This window comes from Varanus komodoensis, unplaced genomic scaffold, assembly GCF_004798865.1.
Source record: "Varanus komodoensis strain SLA01 unplaced genomic scaffold, ASM479886v1 scaffold14_1, whole genome shotgun sequence".
Classification (NCBI taxonomy): domain Eukaryota; kingdom Metazoa; phylum Chordata; class Lepidosauria; order Squamata; family Varanidae; genus Varanus; species Varanus komodoensis.
The window spans coordinates 3,130,421-3,154,153 of NW_025335438.1; the positions used below are offsets into that span (position 1 = coordinate 3,130,421).

General features: G+C 38.5%; 1 protein-coding gene across 7 annotated transcripts in view; it reads left to right on the plus strand.

Annotated features, from left to right (window-relative positions):
• The window catches only part of RUNX1T1 (RUNX1 partner transcriptional co-repressor 1), a 156,703-nt gene that overhangs the window by 52,498 nt on the left and 80,472 nt on the right, over nt 1-23,733 (plus strand). The window lies entirely within an intron of this gene.

Sequence of the window (23,733 nt, forward strand, 5' to 3'; positions counted from 1 at the left end):
AGAGAGAGAAAGAGAGAGAGAGAGAGAGAGAGAGAGAGAGAGAGAGAATCTTTAGTAAACCAAGGAAGAATTGATTCTTTTTCTGTTGAGTGTGAGGATGGGAAGGCTGTTTTGAAACTTAGATGTGTAGTTAAAACGGTCTATATTTATAGGAAATTTTTAATTAAATTACTTAAATTAGAAATAGTAATAATAGCAGGTACAGTGTGATGTTACAGCTGGTTGGTTCTTATGAGTAGGAAAAAGGGAAAGATACTGTCTTTTCTAAAGAGCGTGTACCCATCACAGATGGTGTTTTGAAACAGTATCTGTCAGTTTGCTGTGACCACAGTTGCGTGTAGGTATTGCCAGTTGTTTGAAGAGCGTCCTTCCTTTAGGATGTAGCTGCATGGTTCTGTTCCATTACTGCCATGCTTCTGTCACAATTGCAATCCTAGAATCAACAAAGTGGAGCTCTGTATGCTCAAAGCACAAGGCTAAGAGGATTTGTATGGCTGAATGTGGGCAAATTAATTTGCATAGATGACAGCCCGCGACTAGGAAAGGCCAATTTTAACCCTTCCACTGTAAATGTTAATTTGCATATCTCATATTCTGAAGTATGTAGTCCTCATTAGGAACACAGCAGTGGCTGCAATGATTCTCCAGGGTGACAAGCAGCATCATTTTGTACAGGAGTACCCTGTGCGTGTCTTTACTGGGAATGCTTATCTAGTCTTTCATTTTTATATCATTTCTATGTACTGTATATTAGAAATGGAGAATCTTGTGACAGTTAAGCTGTCATAAGTGTCTAGAAAGGGAAATGTTCCAAATCCTTCTTTCTTATTGAGACTTTGGCTCTCAAATTACTTAATCTACCTGCTGGTTAAATGGTCATGCATCTTTAATAAAAAGAGGCTGAACTACATGTGTGCCTATATACACTTATTGGTGTTGTAGAACTTAATAATTACATGAATTTTTAATTGCCAGCAGGCTCTTAAAGCGGCAGCAAAAATGAAGTGCAGTAAGACTCTCTCTTTTTTTTTTTTTTGCTCTCTTAATGTCAGCTCTGAGTGTTAGAAAACCTTGCACTTGGATACAGAGAATACACTAACAGCTGTGACTGGGAGCATGTGCCAGAATGGAGATACTTGAGCAGATCTGACACTTGGCTATTTTTGACACCCATCTGTACTCCCCCCCCCCACCTCCTTTAGGATGCACTGCCTCTCAATCTGTTCACAGCATATTTCAGCCTTTTATTATTGTGTTGTTGGTATTTTTCCCCCAAATGGGCATTATTAGCCATCTGGGAGAGATTTTGTATTTTAAAAATAAGCATATTATGTTCAGGAGATTAAAAAGGATGTGTATCTTTTAATGATATGTGATATTATGTCATTGCAGTTTTGGGTGTGTTTGAGCACATGCATGCAGGCACTGGCTTTTGGGAAGTATCCTTTCAGGCAATTTAAATGAGCAGAATTCTCTTATGTGTAGTATAAATGCAGTATGAAGCATCTGACTTTCTGGCTTGCTATGTAGAAATGGCATTCCTGTAAGGAATTGCTTCAAGACTGCAAGTGAACTTGTGGTGTGTGATTGGCTCTGGCTAGATCTGGACACTGATGCCTTAGCTGCTGCTGCTGAGGAATGGCATTGAAATGAATGCTGCACATAACATTCATGTAGATGTGTAGAAGGTAGCAGTATGGAGTATGCAGTGATGGCTGAATCTTCACTTTTCTGGTGTAGTTTCTAGCCTACATCATGACAGAGAGTGCATGCGCAGAGAGAGAGAGAGAGAGAGAGAGAGAGAGAGAGAGAGAGAGAGAGAGAGAGATTTTATACTGTTGTCTTCCCTCTTACACGCTAGTTTTCTATGTGCATGTAATTATTCCTATTTTTTCAGTGTCCTGCCCTTTGATCCCCCTGCCTGAAAACTGAAGTGGTGGAACACAGTTTAGCACTATAGAATGAACTAGGCCAGAATTTGCAGTAACTAAGCTTCTTAAAAAAGCACCCTCATATGTACAGTTTTAATGGTGCAAACCCATGCACACATAGCTGGGAGTAATTTCAACCGAACTCATTTGGGTTTATATGACTTGCCTAGGATTTCATAGAAAGTAAACTTTATTGTACTGTCCATACCTTTTTAAAAACAAAACAAAACAAAATGCCAGCAGCACTTAACTTATCCTGTGTGTTTATTCTAAATGTTTGGTTTGTTGTTTTAAAGTTACAAATGTACCAGTCATATTAATGCATTTTCAAAGAACAGATGTTTTCCTACAAAATATTTTATTATTGCCCATGGCATTATTCAGGATGGTTGCCTTAAAAGGACAACCAGTGATCACAGCCATTGTAACCTAGAAATAATGCTGGTCTTTTAGAAGATGGCCGGTATTAGGTCAGACCACCCCTTCTTTACTTCTGTTGTCCAGATGTGGCTGCAAAACTTTTTAAGTTCATGTTTCCAGAAAAAAAGGGTTTGTTTTCAGAATCTGGTTTTACTTAAGACATCTCCATCCTGGAGTGCATTTCATAAATTGCCCACATATTTTTCTTAGCAGAGAACTTAACTGACTATAATTTTTAACACATGGCCACATCATGTGATATTTTCAAAACATTTGCACACAGCTTTAAGAAGGTCCCAACAGAAATGATCCATCATCTTACAGCCAGCCCATTTTTAACAGTGTATCTGCATTTTCCATTTAGTGGAGCTATATATTATTAGCTTACATTTTGGGTAGTAAAACATTGCATTGCTGATTGTAAAACATGGACTTTATTATCTGCTGAAAATTGATTTGGCATTTATAGCCACTGTGTACCAGAAAAGGCTTTCTGGATTTAACATTAGTCCAAGCAAGTGATGATATGTATAAAGAAACAGGAACACAATTGCCACAGACATAGAATTGTTTGTGTCCTAGTAACATAACGTCTGGATGATGCACCTGTTTAAGGTTGTTTGTCTGTTTGTTGAATTTTATATATGAATATAAATACCAATACACAGCAAATGCCCCAACCAATTTTGACTTGGCTCCATTCTGTTTTCACTTGCTGTTGCTATGCCATTACTTCAAGACAACTCAGTGCTTTACAAAACAAGTTTTCTGCCAGTTGTGCGAAGTGTGCCTGCATTCATGTAAAGGCTTGCAGTGGTTAACACTGCATTACTGTTTCAGTCATCCTGCTTAATGTCTTTGTCAAACAGAAAGGATCCAAATGTAAGTAACAATCCAGATGACTTTTATACTGCTAGATTCTAGGGAAACAAGTTGGGAGTTGGAGAAAGCCATGTAAATACTTTTAAAGAGAAACGTGATTCTGGCCCTGCCACCTTTCTTACTGGTATTAATTTCCAAAGTCACCCAGACCAAATTTGTTTTGTGTGTTGGGGATAGGAAATATGTGAATACCATGTCCAGCATGTGCCGGTATTGGAGGTGCCGCTATTGCATTTTGTCTTCCTAAACAAACTCCCAGCATGATTCAGATCTTTATGTGGTATTCATGTCAAGTTAAAAGAGCGAACAGGAGTACTCTGTTCAGCTAGATTTATTTTGTTACCATCCTACACATGGGGACCCAGTTTTGACTGGAGCCTTGTGGCATTTGTGTGATGAAGATCATTAATGAGTTTCAGTCATGAAATTAGTCCACCATGCATAAGATAAAACTTGAATGATGTTTTGATAGACTCAGTCAGTGAAGCTCTCAATTGGCATTATGTAGGGGAAAGGAAATCTGAGTCTGATGAACTTACCTGGGAGTAAACCCAGTTAAACCCAATGATCCTTGCTTGTGAGTGAGCATGTATTGAATCTACTGAAAGAGACTGAGTTCATATATGCATAGGCATTGCTTCTTTCTTACGCACATCACTGCCAAACATCAGGGACACAGAAACTTAGGCCTGAAGTCCCTATACTATTCCCCAGATAGTCACACATACTTCACTTGGCCCATACTTTTCTTCCATCCACCACTGGTTTGGAAGCATCCCCACATTTATGCAGCTCTATTCTCGACTCTGAACTGTTGAATTGTCTTTCATAGATAAGAAGAGAGTAAAACATGCTGATACTTTGATCTGAACTGTACAGTCTTGGCTTCCCTGGAGTGTACCCACACTTTTGAAGAACTGCATGTTCTAGGTTTGTTCCCAAATCCTACTTAGTATACTGAATGTATGGCTTTTTTGAAGAATAAATGCATGGTGGTAGCACCTGCCCCTTATCGCAGTGCATTCACAAGCCCTTTGCACTGAAGGCCTGCTGGTGCTATCCCATTCCTTGTCCCCTGCACCGTATACCCATTCAGTCATGCTAGCAGGGTCTTGATAACCTCCAGATGAATTTGGGAGCAATCTTTATGTGTTTGAGGTAATGTGAGAGAACATGGGAGTTCTGTCTGTGGTGGTGTATCTGTCATAGCTCCAGTCACACACCCGAGTCATCAACATGCTGCAGTCATCAAATGTAGCACATGGTTATATAAACAGGCCTAAATCACAGGCAACAGCTTGAAGGCATAAACTGAGATATTAGTTCAGTGAAGGTGTATCATTACCTTAACGTCTTTCCACGATGTCCTCTTCACCTTGCCTTTTGCACTTTTTTTGATATGAACATTTAAATTACTACAAGGTGGACTTGATTAAATTAACTCAAAACACCTGCTTTCATCATGCTTCAGTAGGGTTGCAGCCAGATCTGTGATGTTTAATTCTTAGATTTTGACATTTTAGGAGCCTAAACAGATTAATTTTTCTTACTGAACTTAATCTGGCAAGATATTAAGTGCTGTATGGTGACCAGTCTTTGAACTGGTACAATTCAATGTGCAATGCAGGCTCAGTATCCTCCTTTGGCTAAAAAGAAAATAAACTTGTTCTTCTCTTGGGTAAATTAGAAAGAGCTTGAGGTTTGTACATGAGATGAAGCATGCACAATTTGAACAAATAAGGGTGTGCAGCCAACCAGAAAGTTCTGTTGTACAAGTCCTATTAAGGTGAATGCAGACTATGCATGAGTACCTGCCTTGATCAGGAGATCTTTAGTAGACAGTGTCCAGCCTTCACATCCCAACCACTTCAGTGATTCTGAGCCGTCTTCCCTGAGTTTATTTGTGTCCAGGTTGAATGCATTTATGTAGCAGGTACCCTATGTTTTATGCATGGGAAATAATGGTCTTTGCTCTTTAGCAGCACATGCATTTGCTTCCTGTGGCTTTACATGCCATATTTGTTCCCTGTGGTGAAGGCTTTCTAATGTTTCTACTAGTTAGAGGATCCCATTTTTGAACTAGTGTATAGTTAATGCAAGTTCTGTCATACTTTGCATTTATTTCCTTACCCATGTGGGTTTTTTATTTTTATATAAGTGCTGGCAAGTAGCTTGGCACAGTGCAGTATGTGCTTTATTTAACACTTCAGGCAAGAGATATTACTATGCATATAGTTATGAATGCTCTTTTGATTTTTGTTCCTCCCCCTCATGTAGCTTGCTACACTAGATAGAAAGCTTTTTCATTCATAGTATTACAACAGCAAGATTAATTAGAAAGTGTACTCTGTTCATGTTCTTGCTTGTGTTAGGGATATTTAAATTACCAAAAACCAAAATTCCATCTTTACTTGGGTACAACTTCACTACTTTCATCTTCACTTTGTATGCATTTGTGCAATTTCACACATCTGAAAATCTGCATATTCCCCCAAGATGGGTGAATCTCCCCAAAACTTCCACACTTGAGCCTTTAGGAAGAATATCTACATTTATGCCATTTTTTCCATTTTTTTCTGTAATGAAATATGTATAAAATTACAATATATTTTCAAAAAAGTTTGCAAGCTCCCAGAATTCCTGCAGTTTGGAAAACTTTGGTCCACTGTAGAATCTGCTGTCAAGATTCCTAATAATCCAAACTCATTTGAGTCCATTGGGGATTTCTCCAACATTCTTATTGTAAATTCATGTGAAGTATTGGGCAAGAATATAGTAAAATCATAGAGTTGGATGAGTTTTAGAATCTATGTTGTTCAATTCCCTACTTGATGCATAAAATCCATAGGTGGAGTAAGGTCAGCAAGTGGATTTCCCACCCTCCCCTCTTTTTAACACCCCCTGCCAGTTAGACTCAACTTCTCTAGGTAACTGGCTTAATTACTGATCTTCTCTTTTAAAAGCAGTTATAGTATGTGGACCCAATATAAGTGAACACTGACAGGTTTTTCTGAGTACCATCATGCCCAATTGCTACTCTGTGTAAACAGGAAACTTGTGAAAGTTGAATAGGGATAAAATGGAAGATTGGTCCAAGTCTCTCCAAATTTTGCGAATTTGCTAAATTGCAGGAATTTCTCCATAGATTGGGCTGATTCATTTTACAAAGGGAATTTTGGCAACTTAGGAAATTTACACAAATTGAAGTGGGAATTGAGAATAAAATGACTTCATATATGTGTTCAACATATTGAACACATATTTTCAGTGGATACAGGTTCGTGTTGTGGTTTGAACAGGTTATGCCAGCATATCTTATGAGCAAAAATGAAATTCTCATATATCCCTACAAATACTTTGTGAAGTTAGTGAGTCAGCTACAGCTCTCATAATCTTCATAAGGCCAGTAAGTAAGCTACAACCATAAACTATAATTCCTACCACAACTCTCATAATTACTCACCAATATTGGGATAATGGACTTTGAATTACAATACTACAACTTAGTGCCCTTTTGAGGGCACAAAATTGGAGAAGCTTGTTTGTGGTATTAGGATCTGTTATAATCTGGATGCCCTGTACATGCAGAATTTGAGTAAACAGATTAGAGAAGCAGGTATGGAGAGTGAGTTCATACACTTTGTGCTACAAGTTTGGAATGAATTTGCTCTTAAAGACTGCATTGAGTTTTGATATTGAGCAGAGCTTCAAAATGCAGTACCATAAGTAAAGAAGGTAATCTTGCAAAACATCTGCCCTCCCACTCCTGTATAACAGTATCTATCCCATTTTTATTCTTTATAAAGACTATTCCAATATCCATTGGCCAAGGTCATTCATCTTCTATTGTTCTCTCTACAACAGCACAGTTGTCATCACTGATACATAAACAAGGAGGAAGATGGAAGACATATGCATCTAAAAGAAAATGTGCATGTACCTATCTATAGCATAACAGGAGAGAATCCCAGTGGCTGAGCGGGTTTATCAACAGCAAAAGAACAACAGTTTATTAAGGTCAAATTTCTTAGTAACATTGTTGTTATTTTCCTGTTGCTTTCTCCTGTGTTATGAGACTTGATATGCTTCCTTCAGTCATCTAGAGTTATTTGCTTTGCTCGCATCTCCTTGTGGTGCACCTGTTGTCATGAGGCCATGCTGGGAGCAAATTGGAATGTACCGAAAAAGAACAGAGTGCAACCCAGGAAGGATCTCTTCTGGAATGTTCCACTTCATACTGTGGTAAGGAGAGGCGTATGAATGGTTCCTCCATAGAAACATTCTCTGTATGTTGAAAGTTAGCATGTAGGAAACAAGGAATTTTAAACTGATATCTTCTGGCAATTACTGATATTGTTTTGGAGATTAAGACTTTTTCTACGCTTGGCATTTATTGGGTGCTCAGCATGCCTTTCTCATGGTTCTTTATGAATTCTTCAGAGAACATGGTTACCCTCCAGTTTTGCTTTTGTTCTTGAAGAGCACTTCTGCAGGTTAATTTTGCATGGTAGAAAAAGGAATTTTATTTCTGAAAGCAAAAGAAAATGTGTTTTCCTAAGGGTATACATATTACTCTATAGCTCACCTAGAAGTTATTTAGCAGAAATGCAGGAAAAGAAATGGTTTTTTATGCAGACTGAGGCCAGATCTCAAATCTGATATAAAACTAAAGTAGATACAAGCAGATTAACAGCTTCATGTAGTAATGCCCCAATGCACACACTTACATATACAATTGCTAAGCAGCTTTTCTGTCATACAGTTCATGAGTTGGTGTAAATTATTAAATGTAAAAAATAACACTTTAACATAAACAACAGACAGCAGCAGGATACCATTCCTTTTTCTTCCACAAAAGAAATCACAACCTTTAAAAGGAAAACATTGTATAACACAGAACACCTGGGTCTAGTTTGGCCACTGGTTTTGTCAAATTGGTTGTGGCTATTGTTATAATTGCTAATTGTTAAAAAGAAACAGGGGCAAATCTATGCACTCCTTTTTCAACCTTGCTTCTCCTTTTGTCTGAATATATTTTTTCCAGCCCCACACCTACCAAAACTAGATCCCTCAAAAACAGATCAAGAGTGCTCTACCATCACCATCCCTTTTTTCTTTTGCATTCCACTTTTCTATCGGATTATACCCAAAGCATTTAATAGCATATCAAATGAATAGCAAGAAATATAAAAATTAAAAATACAATTGAACTAAAGACAGATAATCTTACTGTCATTTGTTGTTGTTGTTAGTCGCGAAGTCGTGTCCAACCCATCACGACCCCATGGACAACATTCCTCCAGGCACTGTCATTACCTAAATACAAATAATATGAACACCAATCCATACAGTATTGAATAAAACAATATAAATGGACTGACTCAACCCAACTGGTTAGGAATCAACAAAAGACAATAAACCTAACACAGAACCTAAAAATATACAGGCAGTCTCTGAGTAATGAATGATTTTGTTTCCTAAGAAAATGGAAAGTAATATTTAAGTAGAATTTGTACATAAGCCGGATCACATTTCCGGGGGTTGAGAGCTTAGGACCCCCATGAATAACTCTAGGCCCCCTTCTTTGCAGCACAGAAATGCTGGAGAGATTTTCCTTTCTGGATGGGTGGGTCAGGAAGGCATGATTTGGAGACTTCCTCTCTCCTTTTGCTCCTTCTTTCTCTGTGGTGATACTTTAGAGTTCCTCCCTCTTTCTTCATATACTTCTTTCTCTCTATGATTATGATTCCCTATCATGTGTTTTTTAATTAATAGACTTTATGGCAGTCCATTCATAAGTATGGATTATCTGTAACCCAAATGTTCATTAGTGCTCAGGTACTGCCTGTACTACCCATCAGGACAACTGAACTTCCATTCCACAAGCATAGCATTGGGTTCTCCATATTTTGCTATGAACATGGATTCACTGCCACTCATCTCTATTGTGGCAGTCTTCCTCCTAGAACTCACCTGAATTTCCTCTCTTAGCTCCTTTCCAGCCTCACAGATACTCACAGTTTTGACGCTGCTCAGTCTTTCTCCACAAGCATCCATCTCCCTACTGCCTTCTGGTAGCCGGCATTCTTAGTTGATGAGGTGGAGTGAGACAGGTGAAGTGCCTGGCCCCTTGATCTTTGCATTTTCCTAAGTTCCCCTTGAACTGCCCTGAACTTGAATGTTTGTCTTTAAGAACTAGCTAATCTATATAGTATGAGAAGCTAACATGATCGGATTATTTTTTTCATGTATCCAGTATTGTCTACTTAAATCTGTCAAAGGAAGGTTCTCCTGGCTCTCACATGTAATTTTTTTCATCACCTTTTAATTGCAGATGTGGAGATCTTCTACATGCTAGGCATGTGATGTGCCCAAATGCTGTCTGATCAGTTTCCAAAAAGTCCCCATTTACAGTGCAATGGAATAACTAATTTCTGAAGTTACTATGGTACAGGTAATTGTAGGCAGGTGCTTGTATTCTAGGAGGAAAAGGAGGGAGGAACCTATATGTAATGAGCCAAGCCAGCTGTAGCAGTGTTTAGAAATCCAGCCAGAGACATACCAAGGATCCCATGGTGCTTCAGTGGTTGCCTAATCCTTTCAGTGGGGGAGGAATATGGCCCCTTCTACCCATTTGGAACAGGCAGTGTCGTATTTCCAATATGTGATTCCTTAACCAACAACTCTTGGTCTGTGCTGACATTTTCCTTTGAGGGGTTACATTGTGTGATGGAGAGAAGGGCTGTGCTTGCTAGCCTAGTCTGTACCTCTGTTGTTCAGTCTCATGGTTGGCAGGAGCCTTCTGAAGCAGGAAGCCTGGTCTGTACATGCAACCTTTCACGGAAATGTAGAATTCTTTTGATTGGGGTACTAAATGTGTAGAGAGGGCTTCTCCTACAGGCTCAGTGGAAGTTGGGAGGGACAGAATGGATGGGCAATGATGTCTTCACTCTTCACTTCATGCATCAAGGATTTGGTTATCTGAATCCATACCAGTTTCTTAGGCCTGGTAGTTGTTAAGTAGTCTTCAGGTCTCCTAGGAGTTGCAGAAAAGCAAACAGAGGTCATGGGATGAAGTTTATACTTTTGTGATTTATTTGCATACATTACACTTTCTTTTCATGCTAGTGAACTAGGTGTAATGACGTGATTGCTGGGATGGGTGGTAGCTACACCACTGAAATGTTGCATGGAAACACACTCCACTGTTTATGCAAGAGATGGTATTACACAATGGTTAACAGTATTAACTATTAGTTATATGCTCAAAATTCCTTCACTCAGATCTCCCACAGTCTCAGATTGGGTTAGAAATAGTGAGAAAAACCACTATCCTTTAGCCTCAGTCTGCCATCTCTAGTTTGAAAATGAGTTTGAAAATACTAGCCTATTTTGCAGAGTTGCATTATGTAGTGAATTACTGTGTTTTAAACATCTTGTGCACTTAAGAAAAGCATTCCGTAAATACTAAATATTATTTCTTGGTATTTTACCTTAGGCTTTCCTCAAGCATTTTCTTGCAGTAGTTTTTTACTTGATGGGGAAGGCAGTGGGAGGAAATGCAAACAAAAGAACTCCATGTTATGACTGCCTCTAGTAAAAGGATTGTTATGCCAGTGTTTAGCAGATGCATGTCAGCTCTGAAAAGATTATTCTGAGGCAATTGTTCTTGCAATTACCCATACTTCCCTGCTTTTTGAGCACCATCTTGTGGCTTGAATGTTTATTAATCCAAGCCCTCCAGTTATTTCCCAGATTAAATGTGGCTTTCCAAGTATGATTGTCCAATAGCTTTCATCCACAGCCTATCTCTATGAGTGGAACAGAAATTTAAAAGCATTTTAAAAAATGGCTACTGCCATCTTTCTATTCCAGCTCTGGTGTACTTGAGAGACTAACAATGCTTGTTTATTCCTAAAAACAGCAAATCTTGTTACAATTCTTACCAGGCATGCTGTGTTGGAGAACTGTTTCTGGCATAAGTCTGAGGGGAAAAGTTTCCCTTTTGAATCTTCACGTATGCTTAATAGTTTTGTCAAAAGTGTTTAGTAGTTTTTGGTATTAAGTGTTTTTGCTTTCTTGCCACTCTAGATATACCATATGTATTCTGATGGATGACCCAGTGGGGATTCTCCTTCTGAAACCAAGGCCTCTTACATCAAAATCAAAGTAGCTTTTTGTCATTATGTTCAGCAACTATGTTTTAAATATATACTTTTTCATCTTGCAAGTCTGATATGTACGTTCTTATTTGATTTTGCTCTGTTTCTTGCTACAGAAGGGTCAAGTGAACAGTCATGAACATTGCTGTAGATTGAATGAGACGCCTACAGATTTTGTCCTAAATAACTAGATATAAGCTGGCTTTCCTATTAATCAAATGTTTCAAATTAAATAACACTTTACTACATTTTGAGTATCACAAAGGATAACTGACTGAAATAGGCACAAATCATATAATGCCAAAACATTAACAAGTTCCTTTTTAGCTATTATTAGACTGAGTTTATGAGCAGAGATTTAATGTCTTTGCTGTAAAGCATATAAACATTTTTTAAAATGTGGATTATATAGTGCTAAGCAATTATTTCAATTTGAATCAATTGCATTGAAGAATTGAAGAAGAAATATAATTATTTCTATTTTGCTGTATTTTGAAATGACTCAAATTCATTCATTAATTCATTGATTTCATCTTTTAAAAAGAAAGCTGCTGCATTAGCAAGGGAAATCCCAGGGCAATTTACATTAAATTACCAAACAATATGCCATAATTATAAAAAATTAAATGGAGACATAAAAACTTGATGGATAGAACAGCAAATTTAAAAAGAGAAACCAGAATTTTTTAAAAAATACTGTAAAATTCATTCAGACAGAGAAATTAATTATAGAATTCCAAAATTCTCCTCAGAATGTCTCAGCAAGCAGGAAATTTTTAATTTAACACCAAAAGAGTGCAAATGACAGTGCATATAATATCTCAGGAGAACATTCCAGAGTTGGAGAAGTGATCTCCCGAGAGAGGTAGAGGGTTTATAAAAAAAAAAACAACCCTTCTTTACAATTATTAAAGAGGATGTGAGGGTTAATAAATTCTCTTTATGAGCCTGCACTATGACAAAAAGAATATTCAGCAACTGGTTTGTAGAATACAAGACAAATTGGGATAAGTTGTCAAAGCTACTAGCATTTCCTAGAAAACTGAAACCTTTCAGGCAAACTCTGTGATGTTACTATCAAAGGAGACACATTGTTAGCTCTGGTGTATGCTATATTTTTGTTTTTGTTTTTCTGATAGCTTTTATTTTATTGCAAATAGTTATAATAGAATGCCTTAATACAAATTAGGACCACTGTGGGAACAAAAGGTTAAAGGTCCCTTCCCCGCACCTCATGGTCCTGATCCAGCTTGACGCCTCCCCTTGTCAGCCATTTCTTGGAAAAAAAAGATGCTGAAGATGTGAATCATATGCTGTCCGGTGTAGCCCTTATGCAGCTGATGAGCTGCGATGTCAGAGGGCAGATGGCAAATGGCCTGCTGCACCTTCTGCACTAGCTCGCTGCCCTCAGATGCAGCAGAGTGCTGTGCTTAGCCCAGCTCAGCTCGTATAAGATTCAGCTGCCAGTCTGGGCAACTTTTGCATGTGGAATGTGGTGGATGAGGCACTATTTTGCCCTAAGGGGCAAAATGTCTTGTGCTGGCTCTGAGAAACCACTAATAAATTCTTCTGATATATATTTTTCAAAAAGAGCTTGGGGCCATGAAAAGGCAGTGGATTTTGGCTCATCCCTAATCTATGCTGAAGAAAAAGAGCTCACATTTTCAAAAGCCTGCATTTTCCCAATATACCCACAGTTTCTTAACCTCACATTTCTTGAAGTAGGAGTGACTTGAACAGGAGGCACATTATTTGTGCATAATTTAAGTCCATTTGTGCTACTTTGAAATAAAATGTATCCCACACCCCAATAATCTATCATTTATCTTTGGTTGCTATATTTTCTATTATTAGGTAGGCTTCAGTAAGCAAATACATCTTCTGGCCTTTGCTTTATGAAATGAAAAAGATAAAAAGGATACTTTGGCATCTTTGGAGGCAGGTGATATATAAATACTAAGAAATGTGAAATTGTATAGGCAGCGCTGGTGGGTTACAATTTGAAGGAAGGAGGAGAAAAAGAAGAGAGAGAGAGAGAGAGAGAGAGAGAGAGAGAGAGAGAGAGAGCATTAATACATCTTCCTGAGGTTTGATGAGACATCCACTGCCTACCATTCCATCTGGTGCTTATGATAGCATGGCATATTAGCATGCTGCAGGTTCATAACATATTCAAGGCAAGAAAGCATCACTTGCATATTAATTAAGGCATCCTCTTTCTCAGAGCTGTCTTTTGCATTTCAATCATGTTTATTCCCTTTAATTCATGAGCCAACAGTGTACTGATGTTGGGGTTTTCTCTTTGAAACCAGGAAGGAGCGTCACACAATCCAGCTCCCAACAGAATGTTCTTGCATATTAGGGCAATGTTACAGTTGCAAGTAGTCAAGAAACAAAATGTTATGCTTGATTTTGTCTCATCATATCCTTTGTATCCTGCATTCTAGTTTTTCAGTTTACAAATTGTAAAGTGCTTGGTACAAAATTCTCAAATCTGTAATCCATTGAGAAAAGAATGCATAGTAGAGAATACACAGATATATATTTCATATTATTTCATAGTGACAGTTGAGAAAATAAGTCCCATGCTTATTATGTCCAGTCTCTTCACAGACTGATTGTTTTAGATGACATATTTATATATTTTGTAGTATAACACTTGTTCCTTAGTTCGAAAAGTAAAACCTAATCTGTCTAACATGGAGAATATCTTCTCTTACACATTTGTCTTAAATTAAAGAACAGCATCTTGTTGACTGCTCAGCATATATGCACCTGATTCTTCCACCCTTTTAAACAGAAGCCCGAGTCTCTTTTTCTGAAATACTGAAAGGACTAAGCTAGGTCAACATTTTAATTAGATTTATTTTATTTTAAATTTATGCCCAGGTGACTCCAGAAAGTGAGCTATCCAACACACTAAAAATCATGAAAAGCAACAAAATTGCAAAAGGAGCAATATCCAGTGCTGGGAATCTTAAGCATGGTGCAGTAGCAGGAACAACTGTTAGCAGGAAAGTAACATTTGCTGGTATAACTCAAGAAAGCACCTGAAGCTACCACTTCTGCATTGAGGCAAATCAGCAAAGGTTCCTTCCAGGACATCTGCTGCCTTGTCCCATTCTGTAAATAGGAATTTGGGGTAGTTCCCAGTTGTGCTAGCAGGTGCTTCTTTCCTTTTCTGCTGGAGCAGAGTAGCCTAACACGCAACCTGTGAGCTGCATGTGACATTCAAGGCCTTGTTCTACAGCCCTCTTGCTGCTCAGAGCCCCCACCCCCATTCCCCCTACTCTATATCCTAGCAATGGCATGGGCATGGTTGTGATGAGCTCTCCTGAGGCTGCCAGCCCTTTCCACTCTCTTCCTGAGCCTCAGGAAGAGAGCAGGTTGGGCTAGTGGCCTCATGAGAGCTCATCCCAGCATTCCCTGCACTTGTCAGCAGGAGTGGGTGGGGCATGATGGGAAAGATACGTCAGCTCAAGCACAAGAGGTTCATCATGCCATGTGGCCCTCAAGGTATGAGTGGTTGGACTGCTTTGCTCTAGAGGCTATTCCCACTACCATGGTGACAATCCTAGAGCCTGCTAGAGGTTTTTAGTTCACATTGTATTTGCTGAGATATGTCATTTGGATAGATATGTATTTTACTGTAACCTATCCTGAGATGGACTATCTTAGTACAAATAAATATATTTTAGTGTATACACCTGTATGATTTAAAATATATATTCATAACTGCTAGTGCCTTTGGTATCATTACTCTCCATAAATATCATATGATTGAAAGATACAGTTTTAATTTGTGTTATTATATTTGGACTATATTCACACAAATTTCTTTTATTACCAAAGTAATCAAATTCTCTCTTTTATCTCATTGCTCTAGTGCTGTTGCTTCTGCCCTTGTTTTTGCCATTAGTTCTGTAGCCCCAGGTATTGTTTTCTCAGAGTGTCCAGAAGGCCATACAAGAGAATGTGATGAGCAGCATGCTTGATTTTTGTTTACTAAATAGCAGCCATGTGGAGGGTGGAATCCAGACCAGGGTCACTGTGAGTGTGTGTGTGTTTTGGGGTGGGGGTAACCTTTGGCACTGCTTCATTGACATAAGACTGTTTTCTTTTTTCCCTGGGAGGAAAGCTGCCGTTGGTGCTAATTCAAGGGTTAAGTTCATGGATAACGGTTGGTGACTTGGCACAATGTAGCTAGAAATGCTCTGGGATATTTTAAAGTGATGTTAAAGTAAAGTGATATTTTAAAGTGATGCAATTCAGGATGTTAATTAAGGATAACAATCCTGAATTGCATGAAGATAGAAGTGTTTTATGACGTCAGTGTTGAATTCACATAACAGGCAGCCCACTGTCCTTTATACTTTAGTCAGAATTGATACACATATGTGTGTGTATCAGTTTTCCCAAGAAGTGGAAGAGGCTGCATTCTCCCAGGTGAGCCTGCCTGGATATTAATATCATTAGAGTCCCTTTTCTTGGTCCAACCATCATCAGTGGCATGTTTGGTAGACCTGCAAGAGGGCCTTCTCAGTGGTCACTTCTAGGCTTTGGGACTCCTAGCAAAAGAGGTGAGGTAGGCAAGTAAAAGTGTTTTTGTTCTGGGAGGTCTTTGGCATGTAATTAGTTTGCTTCTAAAGGAAATTTTAACTGATAGATATTTCTTTTATTGTTTTATCTATTTCTTTTATTGTTTTATCTATTTCTTTTATTGTTGTGTTTTAAATTATACTCTAGTTGACTGGGGTTTTTTTAAGTTTTTTAAATCTGTATTTTATTACTCTTATTATTTTGAGTGCCACTTTTGGCAGAAAGGTGGGTTATAAATGTAAGCATGCAAACAAAGGATAAAACACACAATATATTATCCACGAAGGAATTCTCTGACATGTTAGCATTCATTCAAAACCTGCACTTTTTTCTGGTCCATATAGGCATAGACTTGTGAGCTGAAGAAGAAATGTTTAAATGTTGTTCCATGAAGTCTTCCAAAAGTTCTAGCAGAAAATTTCTCACAGTGCAGCATCACAATGTGTTAAGGGTTTATTATACTGAAAGAAATGTGCTGAATAAGGAATATACAGCTTTATATATAATCTCTACTGGACCATAAAAATAATGTGAAAAGGACTTGTGCAGACTTGCACAAAAGTTTACACAAATGGAAGAACCCCCTGTGGATTTGGTGTCACTTACCTCATGCAATCCCCTTTTCTTAGATCAGAAACAGTTCTGCCATGAGTACAAGCAAAAGAGTAATGGTTAAAACTGAAGGGAAGAAAATCAGGATGGGCAGCTCAATTTATATCCAGTCCATATCAGTTTTGCATGTGAATTAATCATAAACAGAATGACTGGGTCCTCATGAAATAGCAACGCATCATAGGTAACCCACCTCAATAGACTGCATGTCATGCGAACCTGGATCACTTCCTGAAGGGTGGCTCGGTTTTAGTCATCAAGTCATCCTGCCAAGCTACAGCTTCTTCTAGGGGTTGTTGCACCCACAGTGGGTTAATTTAGCTTGTCAGGCAAGTTACTTGGCAAAAGTGACAAATGCCCCTTTCAAATCTTGCTAAGCTTACCTGGGCTACCACCAGTGTCAGCCATTCACTAAGTGCCCAAGTGGAACTTTGTAGAGACCATCACTCTTTTTCTTTTGCTGCTGCAACTGGGACCCCTTTCATGGTCACCAGGGATTATTTTTCCATGTACCCTTTTTTTCAGAGATCATTTTTCTCTGACTCCAAAATGGGAGCACCTCCAAAGTGCCCAGGGAATATATATGAGGGACTAACACTGGTTCACCACCTTTGCAGGGCCTTGTGGTGGGGATGTCACACTGGAAATGTGAGCAAATGTTTTTTGTAATTTAAAAAATGGAGCCAGTAGTTTGGAGTTGTGCAAGTGTGCAACTCCATCTACCCAAAATTTTGAACCTTGCCTGATCAATATCTTGGTGAGTGCCTCCTGTCAAAGCAGGCACAATCCATTGGCATGGACAAAGCCAGACTTCAAATACATTATTTTGCATTTGTTAAAGGCTGCCAAACAGTGAGCTGATTAGTGAGAACAAAGCTGTAGGAAAATCTTTGCTTACAAAGGAGGTGGTGTCTGGATCCCTTTGAGCAGGGAATTGGGCTCAGTGGCTTTATTGCCCCCTTTTGATGCTGTTTTGTACTTCTGTGATACTCAGGGATGTCCTCTAAGTTTTAATATGACTCTGGTGGCTATCAGTATCCCTCACTTTTTCACTCTCTTCAAATACTATTTCCTAAAACACTCTACTTATTTTTTTAAAGAATATTATTGTTATTACATTGCATTTCTATATCACCCATAGCCAAAGCTTTCTGGAGAGTTAACAACACTTTAATTCACCCATTCAGTTTTCAACCAAGTCTGCCCCTGATTAGCTTCTCTGATTAGGCAGGATCAGGTACTTCAGCCTATATGGAAACTATATTTATTATATTTATAGAATATACACTTATATATTCTGTAGATTTAGGCAAGCACTTAGTTTTGACAGCTGTCAAAATTGACTTTCTTTTAAAACAGGGTTTTTGACAGAACTAAACTTCTTTCTTTCTTTCTTTCTTTCTTTCTTTCTTTCTTTCTTTCTTGTAATTGTATGTCATGTTTTTTACATTTACATTTTTGAATGAATTTTTGGGGAAAAAAACCAGCATCACAATATTTAGACAAGTATGCAGTTTGAAGGATAAGTGTGTTCTGATCCATGTATTAGTCTTGAAATATACAATATATTGGCTTACTAAAAATGTACTTAGCATTCCATTTACATAGTCTTTCCCTGATCAGCTGATCCTAGGCTCTTTTCTTTAAATATTTGAGAGGCATTATTATGAAGGAATGACAATCCAGTGTTGTGTGATCAGACTTCCATTTGTACAAAGGAACTTGCCCTTCATGTTCTCCCGCCTGAACTCTCTAATTCTGTTCTGTAGTATGCCCCAACTCTGCAGAGCAGATTTTGGCAGAACACCGGGTACTGCAGTGTGTGTGCGAGGGAAGAATTCTTTCTGGGGGCAAGTGCCATTTTATTGGGATGGCGTCACTGCTGGATACAACTCCAAGTGTGCAACTGTTAGCAAAAGTTAAATATTTTATTAATATGAAGTTTCCTGCTTTGCTAATATCGCTGGTTGAACATCGCTTATGAAAACTGCTGAAGACTTTTGCTTTATATTTATAAAGCAATTTGAAAGGGAGTTTCCTGGTTTGTAGCTCTGTCTCTTAAGTACTATACTAGCTCTTTAAAGCTTGAGATCTAACCAACACAATGCAATCTGTTTTGCATTCAGAGGAATCAAGAACCAGTGTTAGATATTAAAGAATCTGTGATGCTAGAAACATTAATTTTCATCCATGAACTGTGATAGAGCCCAACTGTGACAGCTGATTCAACAGAATAGCATTTAATCATTACATATGTTCTGATATGGTTTGCACTGTTGAAGCTTTACAATGAAGAACATAAATAACATCAGTATGTCTTATGTGTCTATCTATGAAATGCCACAGTGCATAAATATACTGTGGGTGTAGGAGACACAAATGAAACAATTTTTGGAAATGGTAAGAGACTTTGAAAGCACCTGCGTGTTTAAAGGTGTGGATACAAATTAAGGAAATACAGTTGGCTCATTAATGCTGTTAAAGGACTTATCCAAGCCCTCTAAAGTGAGTTGGCTGAGTGCTTAACAGATGCCACAGTTACTCTTCTCTCCTCACTAATTTCCATCTTTCACTGGTGCAAGCATTTCTCAGGAGACTTCACAAGATACAAAGAAACAAACACATTATACTGTTGTTTCCATCTTAAACAACCAATTGGATTTTCTGGCACTCGGAGGTTGTGTTCAACTGCTTGTGCTGAGACAGCTACATTTCAAGAATTAAATCAGTAAACCAACTCACATTCTCTTTTCCTATCTGTATATTTAAGACCTATCACTGATTTCCAGAGGCATATTCCCCTTGATGGGGATATATAATGCTTAGCAGAAAGTTTTATTTCCCAATTAGGGTGCAATCCCACTCCCAGTTACAGGATATAGAAAAGCAGCTCTGTGGCATAATAGCCCTCGTGGCCTAATCTCAGGGATATCCCTGGAGGTGTAAGACAAAGTCTGTGTCTGTTGAATGGGAGGGAACAGTGAGCAGAACCATTAACTTTTGCTATGAAAATAGCTTGCCCTGCATTAAGTCATGCAGCAACTTTTGCTGTTGTGAAAGAGGGCTGAATGCACTTTCCAGTCACTGAAGGAACGTTATCTCTGGGTCAGACCACATGTTACTTAAAGGATGTAGCTAGCAGTTTTGTCACCCCCCCACACACTTTATTTAATGCAGGGAGACTATTCTGGGTGTTGTAGTTCAACTAACCTAGAGGACAAAGTCTGGGGAAGTCTAATCCCTAACCTGGGTGTCCACCTGTTGGCATGGATGGGTCTCCACTCTGAGCCACTATTCCATCCTCAGAACAGCTCTAAGGTTAAGCTAAAAGATGATATCCACAAAATAGACAGGTTTTTTTGCTTCCTTTGCTGACACGGTGAACATTTCAGTTATTTCTTAATGTTTAGTGCTGAAAGGCTTAGAGAGGTGGCAAAGCCTTGTGCACCTTTTTAAATGCAGAGCTTGTTCTAATGTACTTTTCAGACTCCTGGGCCCCTCACTCAAGGAGTTAACCATGACTTGTCCTCTCGGTGTATTCCAGTATTGCTGCATACGAAGTGCCTGCAAGATGGGCCAGGCATTGTTGTTGTTGTTAAAAAAAACATAACATCACCACAGCCTTGTTCTTTCCCTCCTTCTGCTCAGCTTTCAGATATTAGTATGTAGTACTACCAGAAGGTCACAAGGGATGGAATCCTGGCAAGTTCTAGGGGCTTTTCACTAAGCACAAGAAAGAAAGAAACATGGCATAGCTGTGATGGTGATTGGATCAAGGTCACCTAGTTGTCTTAACGGCTTCATGAAGATTTCAACATGAGCCTCTTGAGTCCTTGCCCAATGCCGGTGCACCACATTGGATCTCAGCCTATGCAAGAGAGAGGCTTTTGTATTTTGCTGACATACCCACTCCATTTCTGAACATTTCATGATCTCACCACAGTTCTAGCATTGAACACTAAGATGTTTCCCTGCCTTGGAACTTGTGCTTGTAGTAAAATTAATGGAACTGCTCTTATGGGCATAGGCTGGTCTTACTTTTGTATCATATGCTTAATTTCAAAACTCTGTATGTGTTTCCTTTCTGCTTTCAGTCAGCCATTATTTAATTAGAGAATTTTATTTATGTGTAATTTTCTTTTTAAAATCTTGATTGGGTCATTGTTTTGCATGCTACTTATAAAAATATCAACTGAATTAAACCTATTGGGCAAAGAGTAAATTTAACTTTGGTTCAAAATTCAACCCCCTTATTGTCTACTGACTTGAATAAAATTTATGTTTATTAGTAACACATTTAGACCTAGTTATTAACACTGGCAGATGTGTTTATTATTAATTTTTCTTATAACATTTAGGAAGGCACTGATATTGCTATATAGGATTCTGGAAGAGGAGGAGGAGGAGGAGGAGGAGGCAAGGGTGACAGAGCAACTTTAGTCAGCACTTACAAGAGTCTTGAAATGTTTTTGATGTCCTACAATATTGTTAACATCTGCACATCTTGTGAGGAATCACATTTGTTGCAGCTGTACTCTAGTTGAATGTAAAAAGGAAGGAGGGAAAGTCAGAGTTAAGAATGAAGCAGCTGGCTTTCAGCAAAAAGATTTATCATTTTCTCTCATTATAGCAAACCCAGAATAAACACCAGCAGGACTGTTTACAGCAACATTTTTTTAAAGTGAGAGGCTGAAGACTTTGGTGGTAAAAGTGAAGTCATCATTGTAACAATGAATGAAAATTGGGAGAGGGCACTTTTAAGTAATATAGAAAGAACAATTAGTATGTGCTGCATATGAGAACAGTGGCTGTACTCTTGGTATAGTCCTCATTAACAGGTAGCAGATACAGGGCCTTGCAGAACTAATCAAACTTTCCCCATTCCCCTTACTTTTTCTTTTCTTTTCTTTTCTTTTCTTTTCTTTTCTTTTCTTTTCTTTTCTTTTCTGATTGTCTACAGCCTGGAATTGAAATTGATTTAATTGGCATGGTTTCCTCTTGATGGACACTGCACTTAACACTGTAAAGGGGGCAGGGGATATTAAATACTTTTTTGGATGGGAATTGTGTATAGACAGCCACTTTCAAGTCTTGCTGTAAATTCACAATCAGATCTAGGCTTTCACAAAAAAGTTTAGCTTTTGTGACTATTCTAGAAGGGCTGTTCTAAGACATTCAAGGTTGTTGTTGTTTTTTTAAAAATAACTCCAGTTTTATTCTAGGACCATTGTTCCGTTGTTAAGGGAACCTCTGCCCCAGTCCCAGGTTCTTTGGTAGCCTCTTTGTTTTCAAATTGGCATTTGAAAATATTTGGCACCATCCATCTTGCCCTTAATCCTGACAATTTTCCCAGTTTTTGCTGAGGAAGATCATCCTCACAATATGATGCTGCCATCACCAAGCTTCATCATGGGGAAGGTGTTCTCAGGCAAGGAGCCCTCTAGACTTTGCTGCATGCATGGCCGATTGTAGCAAGCCCCAGAAGCTCAAGCCAGATAATCTTTTTTCTACATGTCTGTTCTTTCTCCTGCATGCTTTGTTGATACAAATTTGTTTCAGCAATGACTTTCTTCTCACCACTCTTCAAAGCCCAACTTTGTGGAGCATCCAGCCAAATGTTGTCCCATGGACGATTTCTCCTATCCCAGCTACAGATTTCATCAGCTCCTTCAGAGTCGCCATGGGCTTCTTGGTTGCTTCCCATGCCCTCATTACATAGTGATGGAGTTTTGTTGGGTGTCTTCCTTTAATAAAAGTTGTGGTAGATCTCTATTCTCTCCATTTTGTAATAATTGATTTAATCCAAGGGATGTTCATAATTTGCAGTGGGGAGAGTTAATAACCCAATACTGCACAACTTTATCCTGGAGTTGTTTTGATAGCCCCTTGGTCTTCATGCTGTTGTTTGTTTAGCTATCTTCTCCAACAAACTTTGAGGCCTTCCAGAAACAGACATATTTAATCTGAGCTCATGTGACACTGGATTTGCACACAAGTGTAATACAACTATCTACAGTTTGTGTTTCTGAAGGCAGTAGATTGTATCACAGCTTATATAAAACCATCACAGCAAATAGATGAATATTTATGCAACCAACACATCTCCGTGTGAATTTGTTTACATAACTTTTGTGCCGCATGTTTTACCTTCACACTGTCAAGTGTCTTGTATACATCAAGTGGTAACAGTGTCAGTTAAACCCATTTCAGTTCCAGATTGAAACATGACAATGTGTGGAAAAATAATACGGTGGTGAATACTTCTGCAAAGCACTGTTAAGGGAGTGTGCATTTGTCTGTGAAATAAAATGTTGGACTTGGGCTGGGGAGACTGGAGTGCAAATCTCCATTGAGTGATATATCTCCCTGGATAACCTGGACCAGTCAGTATTTAACAGACTAAGCTTCCTCACAGGGTGCTTGTAAAGGTAGAATGAAGACACCTGTATATAGCTGGTGTAGTCACTGAGAAACTGACCCAAAGAAAAAAAAGACAAAAGAAAAAGACATTGTTTTTCCCCCAAAATGGTACATTTGTCATTTATTACATTTTAATACTGCCCAATAGTTGACACTCTCTGGATGATTCACAGCAATATGTATAAATAGAAATAAGTAGAGGTAGAAATGTAATAAATTCCAGCATAGCATGAAGGACTTTGACCAGGTGAGCTGTGAGCCTTGTTCAGTCTGCTGTCCAGGTGCTGTTAATGGACAACTTCAATGTGCTTCTTGTCTTTCTAATAGTTCTTCATGCTTAAACCAGACTCGGACTGGATTGCCTTCAAACTGAGGATAGCTTAAGATTAAAGAACAGACATCTGGCAGCCCTTCAAATAGGAAACTATAAAAGAGGGTACATGACCCCCCTATATGCTGCCCAGTGTTAATTGGCAGAAGGGCTGCATGTAAATATACTCAATAAATATGTTGACAAAATCTGCCTGTATTAACAGCCATGAAAAATGATCACGCTGGGTACATGCAGTATTTTTCCTAGACTTAATGCCTTATGTGCAACTATGTGCAGCCCTTTTCACCTGTCTTGACCATCAATATGAAAATCCACAAAGTGTCCCTCTTTGTGTTGGGTTTGCATACCTGGCAGAATATCAACAGAACTGTAA